The sequence below is a fragment of the Chrysemys picta genome, chromosome 1 (assembly GCF_011386835.1).
Source record: "Chrysemys picta bellii isolate R12L10 chromosome 1, ASM1138683v2, whole genome shotgun sequence".
Lineage (NCBI taxonomy): Eukaryota > Metazoa > Chordata > Testudines > Emydidae > Chrysemys > Chrysemys picta.
Genome location: NC_088791.1, coordinates 183,940,776 through 183,958,078, shown reverse-complemented (window position 1 = coordinate 183,958,078; position 17,303 = coordinate 183,940,776).

Below are 17,303 nucleotides of genomic sequence, written 5' to 3'. Positions count from 1 at the left end.
CATTTCCAGATCCAATGCAAACAAGTAACAACATCATCAGTGTTAAATAAGGAGGATTCTTTGTCGGGAGGTAATACAGTTCCTCCTCATCTGCTAAAAATGGAGAGCACACCCCTTTTCTCCTAGTTTTGCTGTGTAGCCCCCCCAGCATTGCCTCCTCCAGGTCTGGTGCAGTGAGAGCTCTCCCTCCCATTTCAGTCTTTTACCATTTATCATGAGCATCACCATCTGATAGCTGTTGTTGTTGCCTAAATCTAGGGGCAAATCTACACTAGGCAGTTAAATCTACTTAATTGAAGTCGATATTCAGCCACCACAATAATTAAGTCATTTGGGCATGTCCACACCACACTCATTGTGTCAGTGGAGTGTGCTCTCAGTAGCAGCACTTGCAGAGAGCAGTGCACCGAGGGAAGCTATTCCATAGTGCAACTAGCCACAAGGGGTTTTAGAAATGGCTTGCAATGCCTTGTGGAACCAAAAGATTGTCACGGGCCCATGGCTTTGACTTCCCATAATGCAGTTTCCTACCACCCACTCTGATATAAATGACAAACAACCCAGGCTTTTTGCTCTTTTTTTCAAAAACCTGGCTTAGCCGTGTGTACTCCATAGCCCAAGAAGCATGGATGCTGCTCAGCTGTGCACTATTATTGTGAGCATTACAAACACCTCATGCCTTATCCTGCCCTATTTCCAGAGCAGAGACAGAAGCAGCTGCATGGAACATAGTGATGTCATAGAATCATAGAATATCAGGGTTGGAAGGGACCTCAGGAGGTCATCTAGTCCAACCCCCTGCTCAAAGCAGGACCAATTCCCAACTAAATCAAGCCTGACCTTAAAAACCTCTAAGGAAGGAGATTCCACCACCTCCCTAGGTAACCCATTCCAGTGCCTCATCACCCTCCTAGTGAAAAAGTTTTTCCTAATATCCAACCTAAACCTCCCTCACTGCAACTTGAGACCATTACTCCTTGTTCTGTCATCTGCTACCACTGAGGACAGTCTAGATCCATCCTCTTTGGAACTCCCTTTCAGGTAGTTGAAAGCAGTTATCAAATCCCACCTCATTCTTCTCTTCTGCAGACTAAACAATCCCAGTTCCCTCAGCCTCTCCTCATAAGTCATGTGCTCCAGACCCCTAATCATTTTTGTTGCCTTCCACTGGACTCTTTCCAATTTTTCCACATCCTTCTTGTAGTGTGAGGCCCAAAACTGGACACAGTACTCCAGATGAGGCCTCACCAATGTTGAATAGAGGGGAATGATCATGTCCCTCGATCTGCTGGCAATGCCCCTACTTATACAGCCCCAAATGCCATTAGCCTTCTTGGCAACAAGGGCACACTGTTGACTCATATCCAGCTTCTCGTCCACTGTAACCCCTAGGTGTCCTACAAGCAGCCCTACTGCAAGCCATAGAACAAAACAGTTCCTGGTTGCTGCTAGCATCCGCACAGCAGTTGAACATGGTGGAGCACCATTTCTCATCCTAAGCACTGCTGGGATCGCATTGTTATGTGTTATGACTAGCAGCGGCTGCAGAACTTTTGATAGCGGAAGGCCACTTTCCAGGAACTTTGTGCTGAGCTTTCCACAATTCTGAAGCACAGCAACACTAAAATGAGACCTGTGGAGAAGCAAGTGGTGATCACTCTGTGAAAGCTTGCAATGCCAGACTGCTACCAGTCAGTGGGGAATCAATTCAGAGTTGATAAAACCAGTGTGGGAGTTGTTAGCTCAGCCTATCAGTGTTGGGGCCGGGGGAGGGGGCAGGAGGAGGGCTCCAGCTGTGAGCACAGTGCCCAGCTGACAACTGGGGCTCCAGCTGTCGGTCCCCATGCGAGGCTGATAACCAGTCAGCAATGTAAGTAATGCAGTGTCTTACAGACATTGCACTGCCCTAACTACATCAACCTAAGCATTATGCCTCTCAGGAAGGTGGAGTTATTAGATCAGTATAGTGGGTGACACATTGGTGGGAGCAATGATGTAATTTAGATACTTACTGAGTTAGGTCAACATAAACTGCCTTATGTCAGCCTAACTCTGTAGTGTAGACCAGGCCTAAATGGTCAGTGCCTGCATAGGAGACAGATAATTTAGCGAGATTTTTAAATGCAGATAATCCTGTGAGAAGGGAAGGAAGTAGGGATCCGCCCAAGTAATGCCTCTTTTTGCACACAGCATTGTTGCTATTTAGATTATTTATTAGTTTACATTACAATAGATGTCTAACCCATTGATGAGCAGCAAGTAAACACAAGGTGACAAAACTGTATTTTTCAGACCAAAAAAATACACTCATGCATAGAAGCCCCAAGAATGCTAACTTCAAAGAGAGTTTTTAAAATGGTTCACTGATTAGTCCAATTATTCTCAGGTAATTTGTTATCTCTCTAGGAATCCTCATTTTACACTTTGAAGTGAAAGAAGCTCCATTTTTGCATTACTATTTTCCTAAATTAAATCCCCGTGACTCTTCTGTTCTGAAGCCTCATCTCCTTTTAGCAATCAGTATTGGAAGGTAATCAGAGCCCATTAGCACAGTAAGATAAGTTAAAATTCATTAGTAGTTGTTTCTCTCTATGAATGTTTTTGCAAACTTCCCCACTTAAACAATCATCTCCCTTCTAGATTACATTTCGGTTCAACAGTGGACATATTTACTACATAACTCCATTTTATTCAAGACAGTCTAGTGCTGTATGTATGCAAACAGTAACAGGTGTAAAGTATCTTATTTTAATTTTGGAAGTATCGAGACCCAAATAGAACAAGCGAACCTAACAAAGCAGAAAAATTGATACTAGATTGCTAATGCTTTTTAGACTGTTAGCCAAATACATACTTGGAAGGAAGAAGCTCTCTACACTTTCTATAGAATAAATATTACCAAGTATACATTACCATTCATCTATGTTTTTGTAACCATGGTAAATAAATTGCATCAGCTGATCCTGTAACATCAACTCAGATTAATAGCAATCTAAGTATTGGACATTTACTGAAGTGGTATCTGTTTGAGAGAAAGAGCAAAAATAAAGGAGACTGAGGTGCAATGGGTGTGGTTCCAGATCATCCCAAACTGATAAGGGAAACACCTAATCATGTAATCGAACCAGAAGAACCAGACATTAGCTATTTGTGGCGGTACAAAGGTGGGAAGAGGCATTCTGGAAGTGGAATTCAGGGAAGAGTGTGACATAGAGCCCTGGGAGCAGTACCAGAGATTACCAGTGAATAGGGTACGAGTGTGGGGAAAAATGGCCAGAAAAAATTAGAAACCCTGGAGGCCACTCAAGAGATGCTAGAAAAGGGTTTTTAGTACTTCTGACAGTGACCACGTGGAGATGGATGAGATACAGAATTTCAGATTGAGAGATTAGAGGAGCTAAGAGACCCTCTATAAGGTTTTATTTTGTGCATTTAATATGCACACCTCAAGGCAAGATCCTCAGGATCATCTATTTGTTGCCCAGCACAGCACAGGCCGGAAGTGGTTGTATGCCACCTTTGCAGTTCCCTTAGTCTTCAGCTGCTAGCCACCAGTCTGGTTTCAAGCATCAACTTCAAGCAGTCTAGGGGTTGCTCTAAATTGCAGCAACTAAAACAGCATTCAAAGGGTAGTTACAGCAATTGGAGATTGTGATAGTGCATGAGCATTCTTACCACACTGCTTTTCCTCAGTCACGTCCCCTGTGCTGTGTGCTATACCTGGCTGACAGTCAGATCTGCCAGCTCAAAAGCGCTTGAGGAGATTCCCATACATAAGAATAATTATCAGATGGCCACTTAAAGAAGCTTTGCATTGTTGGAGTAATGCAACATGAATTTAATAAGGCCAAAGTTCTGGACCACTAGCTGTACAAATAAAATAAATAAATAATAGAATATTAATAATGCAGTAATGCCCAAGAGTTCTAGTCCTGGACCAGGACTCTATTGTGCCAGGCACTGTGCAAACAGAACCAAAAGGTGGTCCCTGGCCCAAACACTTACCATCTAAGAAGTTACCAGGAAACAATTAATATTGGAAAAACTCCATCAGAGGATTTGGCAAAGCCATTAACTGAATTACAGTGTTTTAAGATTACCCTAAACCCCAACCTTAGCAGCAAAATAAAATGAAAGAAATTTCCCCACATATTACCATCACAAATCCTGCTTCACATGGAGTCTTCAGACAGCAAAAAAAAACCTTATAAAATCAGTGCAATTTATTCTAGGAAGAAGGACACTTTCTGAGGGGTTAATTAATTGGGGATAACAAGCAAGCTTTCATGTCAACATGGAAGCATTATTAATGTTAATACACAGCTGCTCTTAACACCTTTACTGAAACAACTGAGTTGGTTAAATAGTCAAGTGACAAGGAGACATTATTGACTGTAAACTGCTAAAATCCTAGGATTAGTTTAAGTAAATTCTAACATTCCAAATTAATTAATCCTGTGAAAAACAAATAGGGTAAATATTTTCCATGCATTTAATGTAATAAGGACACTTGTGAATAGTTGATTTGTTGTATAATAATTGGTTGTTCTATTTAAGATCTGAATACTGAGAAGTTTAAGAAATAAGAACTGTTCCTGATAACATATATTGTGAATGGTCATACGTCTGCTAAGAGAAAATAACAAGGAGTCTGGTGGCACCTTAAAGACTAACAGATTTATTTGGGCATAAGCTTTCGTGAGTAAAAACCTCACTTCGAGGAAGTGAGGTTTTTACTCACGAAAGCTTATGCCCAAATAAATCTGTTAGTCTTTAAGGTGCCACCAGACTCCTTGTTGTTTTTGTAGATACAGACTAACACGGCTACCCCCTGATACTTAAGAGAAAATAGGCACTCCACACTGGTAATTTTTGTGTGTTATTTGATTCTATCTGAAAGGGTAGGTCTCACAAAATTGCACAGAAAAACAAAAGCAATAGAGTCAGAGTGGGATGGCAAAGTATGAATCCAAATTTGACAACTAAGGTGCTAAGGTTTAAGGACTGGTAATCACTCCCTCAAGGTAGAAGTAGCAGAGGATCTCCACAGAGTTCTCTTCACCTGCTTCAAAATTGGCTGCCTCTGCAGCATGGGACTGGAGCTGAGGCTCGGATGGGAATGGGAGTAAGAGTGGTTCAGAGCATTTGGGCCCCAGCTGTTGCCCTTCCCTCAAGCCACTTGGTAATAACAGAAAATTGTTGTTAATGTTGACAATTTTCAAAAACAACAACAAAAAACCCACTACTGTTCTTATGAAAAAATTGAACCAGCTCTAACTGTGGCCTCCAAGGGTATGTCTACACTGTGATAAAAAACGCACAGCACTAAGTCTCTGAGGCCAGCTCACCTGACTCAGCCTTGCACAGTTCGGGCAGCGGGGCTAAAAACTGAGTGTAGAATTTCACACCAGGGCTCGAGCCCAGAGTCTGAGACCCACCCCCTTGCACAGTCTTATAGCTAGTGCTCTTTCTTCAGCCTGATCCCAAATGTCTACACTGCAATTGTATAGCCCTACAGCCTGACCCCTGTGAGTCCAAGTCAACTGCCATAGGCCAGCCACAGCCATGCCGCAGGAGTTTTATCAGTGTAGACCAGTGGTCGGCAATGTTTAGACCAGTGGTCGGCAATGTCCGGCACGCGGCTCACCAGGGCAAGCACCCTGGCTGGCCGGGCCAGTTTATTTACCTGCTGACGCGGCAGGTTCAGCCGATCACGGCCCCCACTCGCCACGGTTTGCCGTCCCATGCCAATGGGGGCGGCAGGAAGCGGCGCGGGCCGAGGGATGTGCTGGCTGCGGCTTCCCGCCGCCCCCATTGGCCCGGGACGATGAACTGCGGTGAGTGGGGGCCGCGATCGGCCGAACCTGCCACGTCAGCAGGTAAATGAACCGGCCCGGCCTGCCAGGGTGCTTACTCTGGCGAGCCACATGCCGAACGTTGCTGACCCCTGGTGTAGACATATCCCAAGGGAACAACATCTCCACTTCCACCTCTACCAAAATTCATTCATTTCTTTTTTTGATAAAGTCCTGTATTTTTACAAAAGTTTCCCAACTTATACTTCACAGAAACGCAGAATCGTAGGACTGGAAGGGACCTCGAGAGGTCATCTAGTCCTGTCCCCTGCACTCATGACAGGACTAAATATTACCTAGAGCATCCCTGATAGGTATTAATCTAACCTGCTCTTAAAAATCTTCAATGATGGAGATTCCACAATCTCCCTAGGCAATTTATTCCAGTGCTTAACTAGCCTGACAGGAAGATTTTCCTAATGTCCAACCTAAACTGCCCTTGCTGCAATTTAAGCCCATTGTGTCTTGTCCTGTCCTCACAGATTAAGGAGTACAATTTTTCTCCCTCCTCCTTGTAAAAATCTCTTATGTACTTGAAAACTGTTATCATGTCCCCTCTTAGTCTTCTCTTGTCCAGCCTAAACAAACCCAATTTTTTTATCGGTCCCCCATAGGCCATGTTTTCTAGATCTTTAATCGTTTTTGTAGCTCTTCTCAGGACTTGCACCAATTTGTCCACATCTTTCCTGAAATGTGCCATCCAGAACTGGACACAATACTCCATTGGAGGCCTAATCAGTGCAGAGTAGAGCAGAAGAATTACTTCTTGTGTCTTGCTTACAACACCCTGTCTAATACATTCCAGAATGATGTTTGCCTTTTTTTTTTGGGGGGGGGGGGGGTGAACAGTGTTACTGCTTCCTAGGCAGTCATTTCCCATTTTGATGTGTGCAACTGATTGTTCTTTCCTAAGTGGAGTACTTTGAATTTGTCCTTACTGAATTTCATCCTATTTACTTCAGACCATTTCTCCAGATCATTTTGAATTATAATCCTATCCTCCAAAGCACTTCAACCCCTCCCAGCTTGATATCATCCACAAACTTTATAAGTGACCTCTCTATGCCATTATCTAAACCATTGATGAAGATATTGAATAGAACCAGACCCAGAAATGATCCCTGCAGGACTCCACTTGATATGCCTTTCCAGCTTGATTGTGAACCGCTGATAACTACTCGCTGGGTACTATTTTCTAATCTGTTATGCATCCACCTTATTATAGTTTCATTTAGGTTGCATTTCCCTAGTTTGTTTATGAGAAGGTCATGCAAAACAGTATCAAAAGCCTTACTGGAGTCAAGATATACCACGGCTACCACTTCCCCACTATCCGCAAGACTTTTTACCCTTTCAAAGAAAACTATTAGGTTGGTTTGACATAATTTGTTCTTGACAAATCCATGCTGACTGTTACTTATCACCTTATTACTTTCTAGGTGTTTACAAATTGATTGTTTAATTATTTGCTCCATTATCTTTCTGGGTACTGAAATTATGGTGACTGTCTATAATTCCCCTTTTTTATAGATTGGTACTATATTTGCCCTTTTGCAGTCCTTTGGAACCTCTCCCATCTTCCATAACTTTTCAAAGATAATCACTAATAGCTCAGTCAGCTTCTTGAGTATTCCCAGGACATATTTCATCAGGCCCTGGTTACTTGAAGACATCTAATTTGTCTAAGTAACGTTTAACTTGTTCTTTCCCTATTTCAACTTCTATCTTACCTCGTTTTCACTGGCATTCACTTAGTAGTGATCAAATGTCTAACTAACATTTCTGGTGAAAAATGAAACAAAACAGTCATTTAGCACTTCTGCCATTTCCACATTATTATTTCCCCCCATCATTGAGTAAGGAGCCTACCCTATCCTTGGTCTTCTTCTTGAACCTAATGTATTTGTATAATGTTTTCTTGTTACCCTTTATGTCTCTAGCTAGTTTGATCTTATTTTGTGCTTTGGCCTTTCTAATTTTGTCCCTACATACTTGTGTTGTTTGCTTATATTCATCCTTTGTAATTTGAACTAGTTTCCACTTTTTGTAGGACTCTTTTTTGACTTTCAGATTATTGAACATCTCCTGGTTAATCCAGGGTGGTCTGTTGTCATACTTCCTATATTTCCTACACAGTGGGATAGTTTGCTCTTGTGCCTTCAATAATGTATCTTTGAAAAACTGTCACCTCTCTTGAACTGTTTTTTTCCTTTAGATTTGCTTCCCACGGGATCTTACTTACAAACGCCCTGAGTTTGCTATGGTCTGCCTTCTTGAAATCCATTATCTTTATTGTGCTGTTTTCCCTCCTACCATTCCTTAGACTCATGAATTCTACCATTTCATAATCACTTTCACCTAAACTTCCTTCCACATTCAAATTCTCAACCAGTTCCTCCCTATTTGTCAAAATCAAATCTAGAACAGCTTCTCCCTTAGTACCTTTCTCCACCTCCTGAAATAAAGCAGTGTCTCCAATATATTCCAATATATTGTTGGATAATTTCTGCCCTACTCTGTTATTTTCCCAACCGACGTCTGGGTAGTTGAAGTCCCTCATCACCACCAAGTCCTGTGCTTTGGATGATTTTGTTTGTTTAAAAAAAAGCCTCATCAACCTCTTCTTTGATTTGATGGTCTGTATTAGACCCCTACCATAACATCACCCTTGTTTTCCACCCCTTTTATCCTTAGCCAGAGACTTTCAACAAGTCTCTCCCTTATTTCTATGTAAACCTTAATCCAAGTGTATACATTTTTAATATATAAGGGAACACCCTTTTTCCCTGCCTGTCCTTTCTGAGCAAGCTGTACCCTTCTATATCAATATTCCAATCATACGTATTGTCCCGCCTCTATGATGCCAACTATGTCATAGTTGTGTTTGTTAACTAGCATTTAAGTTCTTCCTGCTTATTCCCTATATTTCTCTCATTAGTATACAGACATCTAATATACTGATTTGATTTTCCTCCTATGTTCTTTCTTGTCTCTCCCTTATCCCTGCTATAATGGCCCATGCTCCCCCCAGAGTTTGACGCTTCTCCCAGGACTCCCTGTTTTTGACTTATGTGTGGGCTTTTGTCACCTGCCCCTATCTTACCTAGTTTAAAGCTCTCCTCACTAGGTTAGCCAGTCTATATGAATATATGCTCTTCCTCTTCCTCGGTTGGTGGACCCCATCTCTGATTACCAGTCCTTCTTCCCAGAACAGCATCCCTTGGTCAAGGAAGCTGAAGCCCTCCTGGCTACAACCTCCTTGCAGCCAGGCATTCACCTCCAAGATGCATCTGTCTATGTCTGGGCCCCTACACTTGACCAGAAGGTTTGAAGAGAACACCACCTCTGCCCCCAACTCTTTCACCCTTACTCCCAGAGCCCTGAAGTCACTGCTGATCTGCTTAGGGTCATACCTAAAAATATCATTAGTGCTCACTTGGATGAGTAGCATAGGGTAGTAGTCAAAGGGCCAGATGATCCTCAACAATCTCTCTGTAACATCTCAGATATAGGCCCTTGGCAGGTATCACACCTACGAGGAAGCCATGTCAATATGTTTTGATAATAAATATTTCACCCACTGTTTCAGCATTTCCTTAACATTGTATGGCTTAGTTCTCCTCTCACAGCAGCGTAATTCAGGAATAACTCAATAAAAGTCAATCACATAAGGGGCACAAGAACTATAAGGCCCCAATCCAGTGTAAATTATCACCTACAGACTCTGCTGAAGATTCCCATTTTGTTACCAAATCCTATAAGGATTGCAATAATTACTTCGGATAAAAGCTTCGGTTCCTGTATTTCTTGTTCCACTTTTACAACTTAAGATGTACGACTTCTTCATCCACCTTTGAGCGAAATAAACATCTTCCTCAAGCCACCAACTATCAGATGACTGATGGAGTGGTCCCTGTAGGCTGCCCATTGTGCTGGCTTAACAATCATGCTTGTGTGAATTAATTGTCTTAGCTGAAGGTCTTAATGTGAACTTTGTTTGGTTTCCTTTTTAATATCAATTATGTTATAAAGCTTATAATTAAACACAACTTTCTTTTTAATAGGACTAAAGTGGAGGTAAGGATAACTGTCAATACTCACACAAATGGTAGTAATAAATGTTCCACTATAGTGACTGTTTGCCTTAGGTGCTAAAACACCATTTAGCCCTTAAAATATAGCAGCTGTACTATAGGTAAAACAAGCACTATGAGCTTTAACAATTTGGTGTTGAATATTGCAAAGCGGAGGAAGATCTTTTTGCAGGAGGAGGAGTGTCCTCTAAAGGAACAACAATTCTTCTGACAGGGAATCACTGGAGAGGTGGCCAAGGTGTTTGTCTTTATTTTTGTCACACATTTTAAAATATAGAGAAAATTCATGAATGCACATGAAAAAGTAATCTAATTAAGACTGCACATGATTAGGCATGTGTGACTGCAAGGTGGGCCTCAAGACACAAAGTGATTGTTTCACTACAATGGGGCTTAGAAGCTCTGCTGAAGGTATGCACAGAGAAGGAAAAATAATAAAAAATGTTAGAGCTGGGTCCCAACTCTAGTGATTGGATTTGGATCTAGAAGTACGTACCCCACATTTTAGTTTGAAGCTGTTTGGATCGTGGGGGTTGGTTCAGCCTATTAGGCTATAGATATTAGCTGAAAATTCCAGATTCACAATTTCAACTTGGAATTCCTCAAAGTTTCAAGGAGAGGGGGTTTAGGGTCAGAGGTTGTTTTTTTTTATTTGGGTCCATTTTACATTTACATACTCCGTGGTCCTGTAGGTTCCCGACATGTTTTAAACAAACTAAGACCCTGATTATATAGCTGGTTTGTACAGGAAGAACCTTGTGACCCTGTGTTTTCAGTGCAGTTATGTATTTGTACCTGGATCCACCTACACAGTTTTGGGATGAGTCCATAAATGGATATGCAGACTATGCAAGCGATTACTAATCCCACCATTGAAAAGCTTCCTCCTGTATGGTGGAATATAGCAGCTGTCAAGCACACTGAAATACAACTTTGGAGAGAAAGTGAAGCAGCATTACTGAATAAGCCTGATTCTGCTATCCCAACAGAAAGATTCATGAGTAAATCCACTAATCTGTACCAGCCCAGTGTCCTTTAAGTGTGATCACTAGCCTAGAAATAATGAAACTATGTAGTGCTATTTCACAATTGCATTATGTAGTGATGTGTAAAATTGAATTTTGTTTACCACCAGATTTTACAGCTAAGATTTTCAAAAGGGACAAAGGTTTCTGGGTACCTCGATTTTAGGGTCACCTTAGATTTTCAGAAAATGCAGATAAACCATTCTCTAAGAACTAGACCCCTGTAAGTCATTTCAAGTTGGGCACTCACTGTCACTAGTCATTTTTGAAAACCCTTGCTTGATCTACATTTTTGATTCTGAGATTGATTCTGTTATCAAGATTTGATTTTTCATCAAGCTGAAATTTGCAACACTGCATCAGGCAAAGATCTATGTATCTTACTGAATTTATTTATTTACTTTTGCTATTTGTTCTCCCCCCCAAAAAAAAGTCAAAAAGCAAAAATCTTCCTTTCAGGACACTTCGCTTTAAGGAAGTGGTTCTCAAACAAGGGCATCGGCTTGTTCAGTGAAAGTCCCTGGTGGGCCAGGCCGGTTTGTTTACCTACCACGTCCACAGGTTCAGCCGATCGTGGCTCCCACTGGCCGTGATTCACCGCTCCAGGCCAACAGGGGCTGCAGGAATGGCGGCCAGCACATCCCTCGGCCCGCGCCACTTCCAGCAGCCCCCATTGGCCTGGAGCAGTGAACCGCAGCCAGTGGGAGCCATGATTGGCTGAACCTGCAGATGTGGTAGGTAAACAAACCGGCCCGGCCTGCTAGGGGCTTTCCCTGAAGCAGCGGCGGCCCTAGTTTGAGAACAAGTGCTTTAGGGCACATGACAAATCATGACTTCTTTATGGGATCCGTTCTTGAACTACAGAGCCATAAGAAGACACACAGAAAGCATCCCCCCTTCCTCTTAACTTTAGTTTCCTCCCTTTCTCCTGCCCCATATTTTCCTCTCTCTTTCATTGCATGCCAGAAAGCCTGTCTGTTTGAATGGATATTAGTGAAGGGATAAGGTAACAAAGAGCAGGCGCATGTGCTGGTATTATGGACAATATAGTAACTCCTCTAGTACTGTGGATATAAATCAGTCAAGGGCCCTCAGAGCTTTGGATGGGTACGCTTGGGTGTCAAGTTTTTTTTTAGGTCAAAATCTATAATTAATTTCACGTTAAAATTAATTTCATATTTGTTGCGGTTACCATGCTGAATTCACAAGGTTGCCATGTGGCTTCCTTATTCTTTCTCGTATGAGAGTGCATTGGTTGAAATATTATATGAAAAAGGAAACGATGTCTAAAGTTTGTAAAAGAATCTTACCTCAGGAATCTCTGTATTTTCATTGTGTGGCATTTAGGAATTAACAAGTGCATCCTTATATTTATGCTGAAGAAAATATTATTCAAAAAATAAGCCTGGGCTGTGAAGTTTAGATCCCAGCTGTAACTTCGTCAAACTTTAGGGTTCTTTAGAACTCAGGCTACTTTTCATATGCCAGTTTAATGCAAGCTCATGCCATCTCTTTCCCAATATGCCTAGGAAAGAAAAATGGTAAAGAAGCCATTAGTAACTTAGCGCCTAATCCATTTCCCTTGAAAGTTAATGAAAATAATCCTGCTGGATTTCAATGGGGATTGGATCAGGGCCTTACACTGAGGTAAATTTGGAGCAACTCCACTGGGATCAAAGGAGTTCATCACATCATATGAGAATTATGGTCTCAGAGTTCTGATTGGAGGTGAGGGGGCTATTTAAGGGATAGTGAGGGTATTGCTTTAGCCTTAAATGTACCATAAACCTGCTATAATGAAGGATTATTATTCTAATGCCAATGGCCATTGACAATGCTGTCTCACATATGCCAACATTGTCCCTTGACAAAATCTGGCTAGCTATCAAGTACAAAAGCCTAAACATCTATGCCAATTATGCACAGCAGTATGTGTGCCATTGCTGTTCCATCTGCACAAGCCGCACCATATGCCAGTTGCAGCTGAGTTGGAAGAAGTCTCCATTGAAGAGACGCTCCAATGACTACTCAAGAGACATGATTCTTACTTTCTTTGCCCTAATTTTTCTTTTGTGACATTTAAGAACTTCACTGCCTTTAATTAACCTCAGCTTCCTCAGACCTGTAAGTCTAGATACTAAGAGAGTCTATGTGCCAGCTGGAAATTATCAACCTTTCCCAGCATGTCTGAAGGCATCCCTGGATTTACAACACAAGTTGATAGACTGTAAGCCTCTTCTTTTCTCTAAAAGTACTTATTAATATTGTGAGTATATATATGCTCTCTTCATTTTGATCTATACAAGCCTGGAATGTAAGCTATGCAGTCTCATTTATATAAAAAAAGTTATTTATTTAAGTTCAGATTGCTACAAACACACACAGCACACATATTAAAGTATATAATGCAGAACCCATTGAATAATCAATAATATCCAATCACTCATATATAACTTCCTATAATAACCCAAAATGCACATACCAGAGTAAGATGCAAAAGCTACATTGGAATGATCAGACATCAAACAGCTAATATAGTAAATAAAAGAAAAAGGGGGGAGGGGAAGAACAAACAAACAAGAAAAAAATCACATCCTATGCCAATATTTTAAAAAAATCCCCATCTATCTCCATCACAGGTTGCTGGAAAACTCAGCCCAATAAAGATCTTTGAATGGTATGATTTTATATAAAATCCATTCCGTTTCCCATGCCTAGCATAAGGAGCTTTTCCTCATTTTTTTTGCCCAGTATTTAGTAAGTACTTGATTCAAGCTGATTTGCATTTAAAGTTCTGGACCATAACAGGGTGAAATATGTGCAGCAGCAGTTTTGTAGACAAAGTCTAAAGGCTACCCTTTTTCTCGTTATGAATTATCCACGAATAAACTTTTGATTGTTACAGATTGGTATGATGTTCAGAATCATACAATGAGAGATCCAAAAATATATTCTAACCTATCGATTTCTCAAACACAAGAGATAAGGTAAAGGACAGGTGTGAGAGCACTTTTCCATCTCCTCTGCTCCAAAACAGAGGGATAGCACTCCTTCTTTTTGCATCATATTGCTTGGTGAAATGAGAACAGGTCAGACAAGAGAATCTACAGTGGGAGCTGGAGGAGGAGTCAGTGCCAGGCTGGGGAATGTATGGGGCTCCAAGCCTTTCTCCCAGTAAGTGGAGCAGCACTAGCGCCTCACGGGAGAATTACTGAAGACTGAGACACACACAATGACATATATATGTTTACAACAAATTTGTAATAACTCTCTCCATGCTAGATTAGGCCCCTAAGTCACTTAGGCACTTTTGAAAATGTTACACCAAGTTATCTCAAGTGTAAGTCCTTAATTGGCTAGTCAATGTTGATATAACAGTCTACAGAGTGCCATTAAAAACTGATGTAACTATGAATGGTAGCAATGCTGGAATCTGATTTAGCATGGATTTCAGAGAGAGTCTGAGGCAGAGTGGAAGGAGTTCAGGGTAAGAGAGAGAGGGGATAGCAGTTGGGCAGGGGCAGTTTAAGGTCTGGAAGTGGAAAACAGAGCAATGATCTCAAGATCAGTGATGGGGTGAGCATGTGGGAAGTACTCAGGCCTTCTCCCAACGTTCCCTTTTTTCCCCACCTTCCTCACACCCATTTTCCATCCTTTTTCTTGTCTCTCCCTCTTTCCTCATTTATCTTCCCCTTCCCCATCCCACCATCTCTACTTCTCTTATTGACACCTATTACTCATTTCCCTCCTTTCATCTCCTCTTCTCAGGTCTCACTTTCTGACACCTCCTATGTTTCCACCATCCACAGCATTCAGAGATTTCAGGAGAAGCTTAGATAAGGCACAGACTCCCAGCTGCACCGTAGCCAGTCAAGGAAAAGGAAAGTAGGTTTGGAAATCATCCACTGGGGCCTTGTACCCAGGCCCATCCTCTTTTCCTAGTCTTCTCTTCACAGGGCTCTTTTGTCCCAGGGTTAAACATGCTGGACCCTTGGCAGGTACCAGTCCAATAAAGTTGTCATAAAGTTAGACTGATGGAACTGATGTCAGTGATAGTACCTTAGCACAGGGTCCCCTTAAGTGGGTTTGGACTTGTGACATCCCACCTGGTTAATGCACCTATGTCCATTCTTTAAATGGGAGCTGGTCACTTCCTTACCCTGTGGGTTGCATTGGCATTCAGTTACTCTCATGGCAAAAACTATTAGTGGACACTTAAATGTGGGTAGCCCTAAGCATGACTGCCAGTAGCTTTGACACCAGTCTGGCCATCCTACGTCGTGGCTGGCTCGTGCTGCCAACCTTGGAGTCAATACAAGTTTCCTTAATTGTATGAATAATGGTTTGATGCAGACACATTTGACTTCCCTTTCTTCATATGGACAATTTTTAATGTTTTAAGGGGGAAATCAATTATAATATGTAAAACTGGCCCTAAAGAACTGATAACAGCTGCTCTTTTTAATTTAACATTTTGGTGTGAAGCTGAGATGGCACTAATGTTCACAAAAAAAGTACGATCTCTCTCATACCTTTCTGAACAAGTAGTTGGTATGAGTTACATTTTGAGAGCAACTTTAAAAATATCTTCAATAAAATAAGTTTAATAAAGAAATGAATTCTATTTTTACGGAGTAATATAAAGACAAAAGATGCCGAACAATACTCTGCCAGGTTAGTTTGCACTCGCAAAACTCAAAGGGGATCTATGCTTTAAGGCTTCAGTGAATGGTGTTTCAAGAACTGTTTCGATGTGTGGTTGATGGGCTTTTAAGGCCTGGAATTTTCTGTGCGGCACATTCCAGAAGATTCATTAGTTGACAGTCATTGGTAGTTGGACACTGGACCCCAGAATGGAATGAGTTAGCTATTTGCTTCTAAATAAGTACACATTGACTGGACTAACCCACCTACTCTATTTCTTTCTTGCAGTTATTTTGGTTTTTCCTTTATATTGTTTTCACTCCATTTAAACCATTTTGGTTAACTTTTAAAAAAAAGTCTGATTTATTTGCATTTAGGGGGAAAAAAACAGTGGGATTTTCAAAAGCACTGAAAAGTTGTTAGTTGAAAAATAGGGTTTTACAATTTTTGTTTTTTAAGTTTAGTTTCACAAACATTTGTGAATGTCAAACAAAAAACTTTTTTGTCTTTCAGCTGATTGGGGGGGACGGACGTTGGGTTGGAAAACAAAAAACCATAGTATTAAGTTTTTCTACAAAAAACAGCATTTTTGGCCAAATATAATTTTCACAAAAACTAAAAATTTTCATTTGACATTTTGGGGAAAACCACCATCTCCCCACCAGCTCCACTGAAGAAATTACCAAAAAGGGCAGCAGTCACTGCTTACTGCATTAGTTGTTGTGATGTATTTTGCTGATCAGTTGGCTGATGTCTACACCATAACTCAAGCTAGCACATTCATTATTTATATATTCATTTATATAAATTAGTCATGGCATTACTGAATAAGGAACAGCTCTTACCCATTAGTAGAAAAAAAAAACAACACTAACAAATGACGACAACAGAGTGAAACAACACAGATGCCAATCCTGCAGACTTGGGTGTGCGTAAGTTTACTCACATAAGTGAGTCTCATGGAAGAAGTGTGTATAAATGTTTGCAGGATCTGGTCTAAAAGATTTTCCACCTATTCAGAAAGAGAGAGAGAGAGAGACAGAGACATTTCTTGCCTGCCATAATAATAACCAAATAAATAGACTGAATATTGCTGCTCCACTGGTTCCTTGCCCTTAATATTTAGTAAATGTAGTATTTTGATTTGCAGTCATGATAATAATAAGCACTATTGAATAAGCATGGAAGGAATTTAGTATTAATTGCACTTCTCTTATTCTCACCAGTATTTTTAAAACAAAGCAGAGGAACCTATATAGGGTGTTTGATTAATACTGGATATTGGTGGTTAATTTTCCTTCATTATTACAGCATGATATATCAAGTCAAGTCTCATGGGGTCCACTCACTGCTAAGGGGTGCTTCCTCCTAGACACTCTGCGGATTAGCTCCTTCCAGGTCCATAGCCCTCTTCTGTTGCATGCCCTGCTGCTGCTGCGCTCTCTCAGTCTCTCCAACACCACATGCTCCTTAATTTTTTGGGCCATCCAGCCAGGTCACTAAATGTATTTCCTCCTTCAAGGATATCAATATCTTTCCTCACTAGCAGTCTTCCCATTCACTGTCTCTATGGTGCCACTTCCCCAGGGAGTAGCAGAAGAATCCAGGTGCACCCTCTCTTCTGGGTTCCAGCTCAGGGACCTGTTAATCAGCAGCCAAGGTCTGTTCATTTGTGAACCTTACTG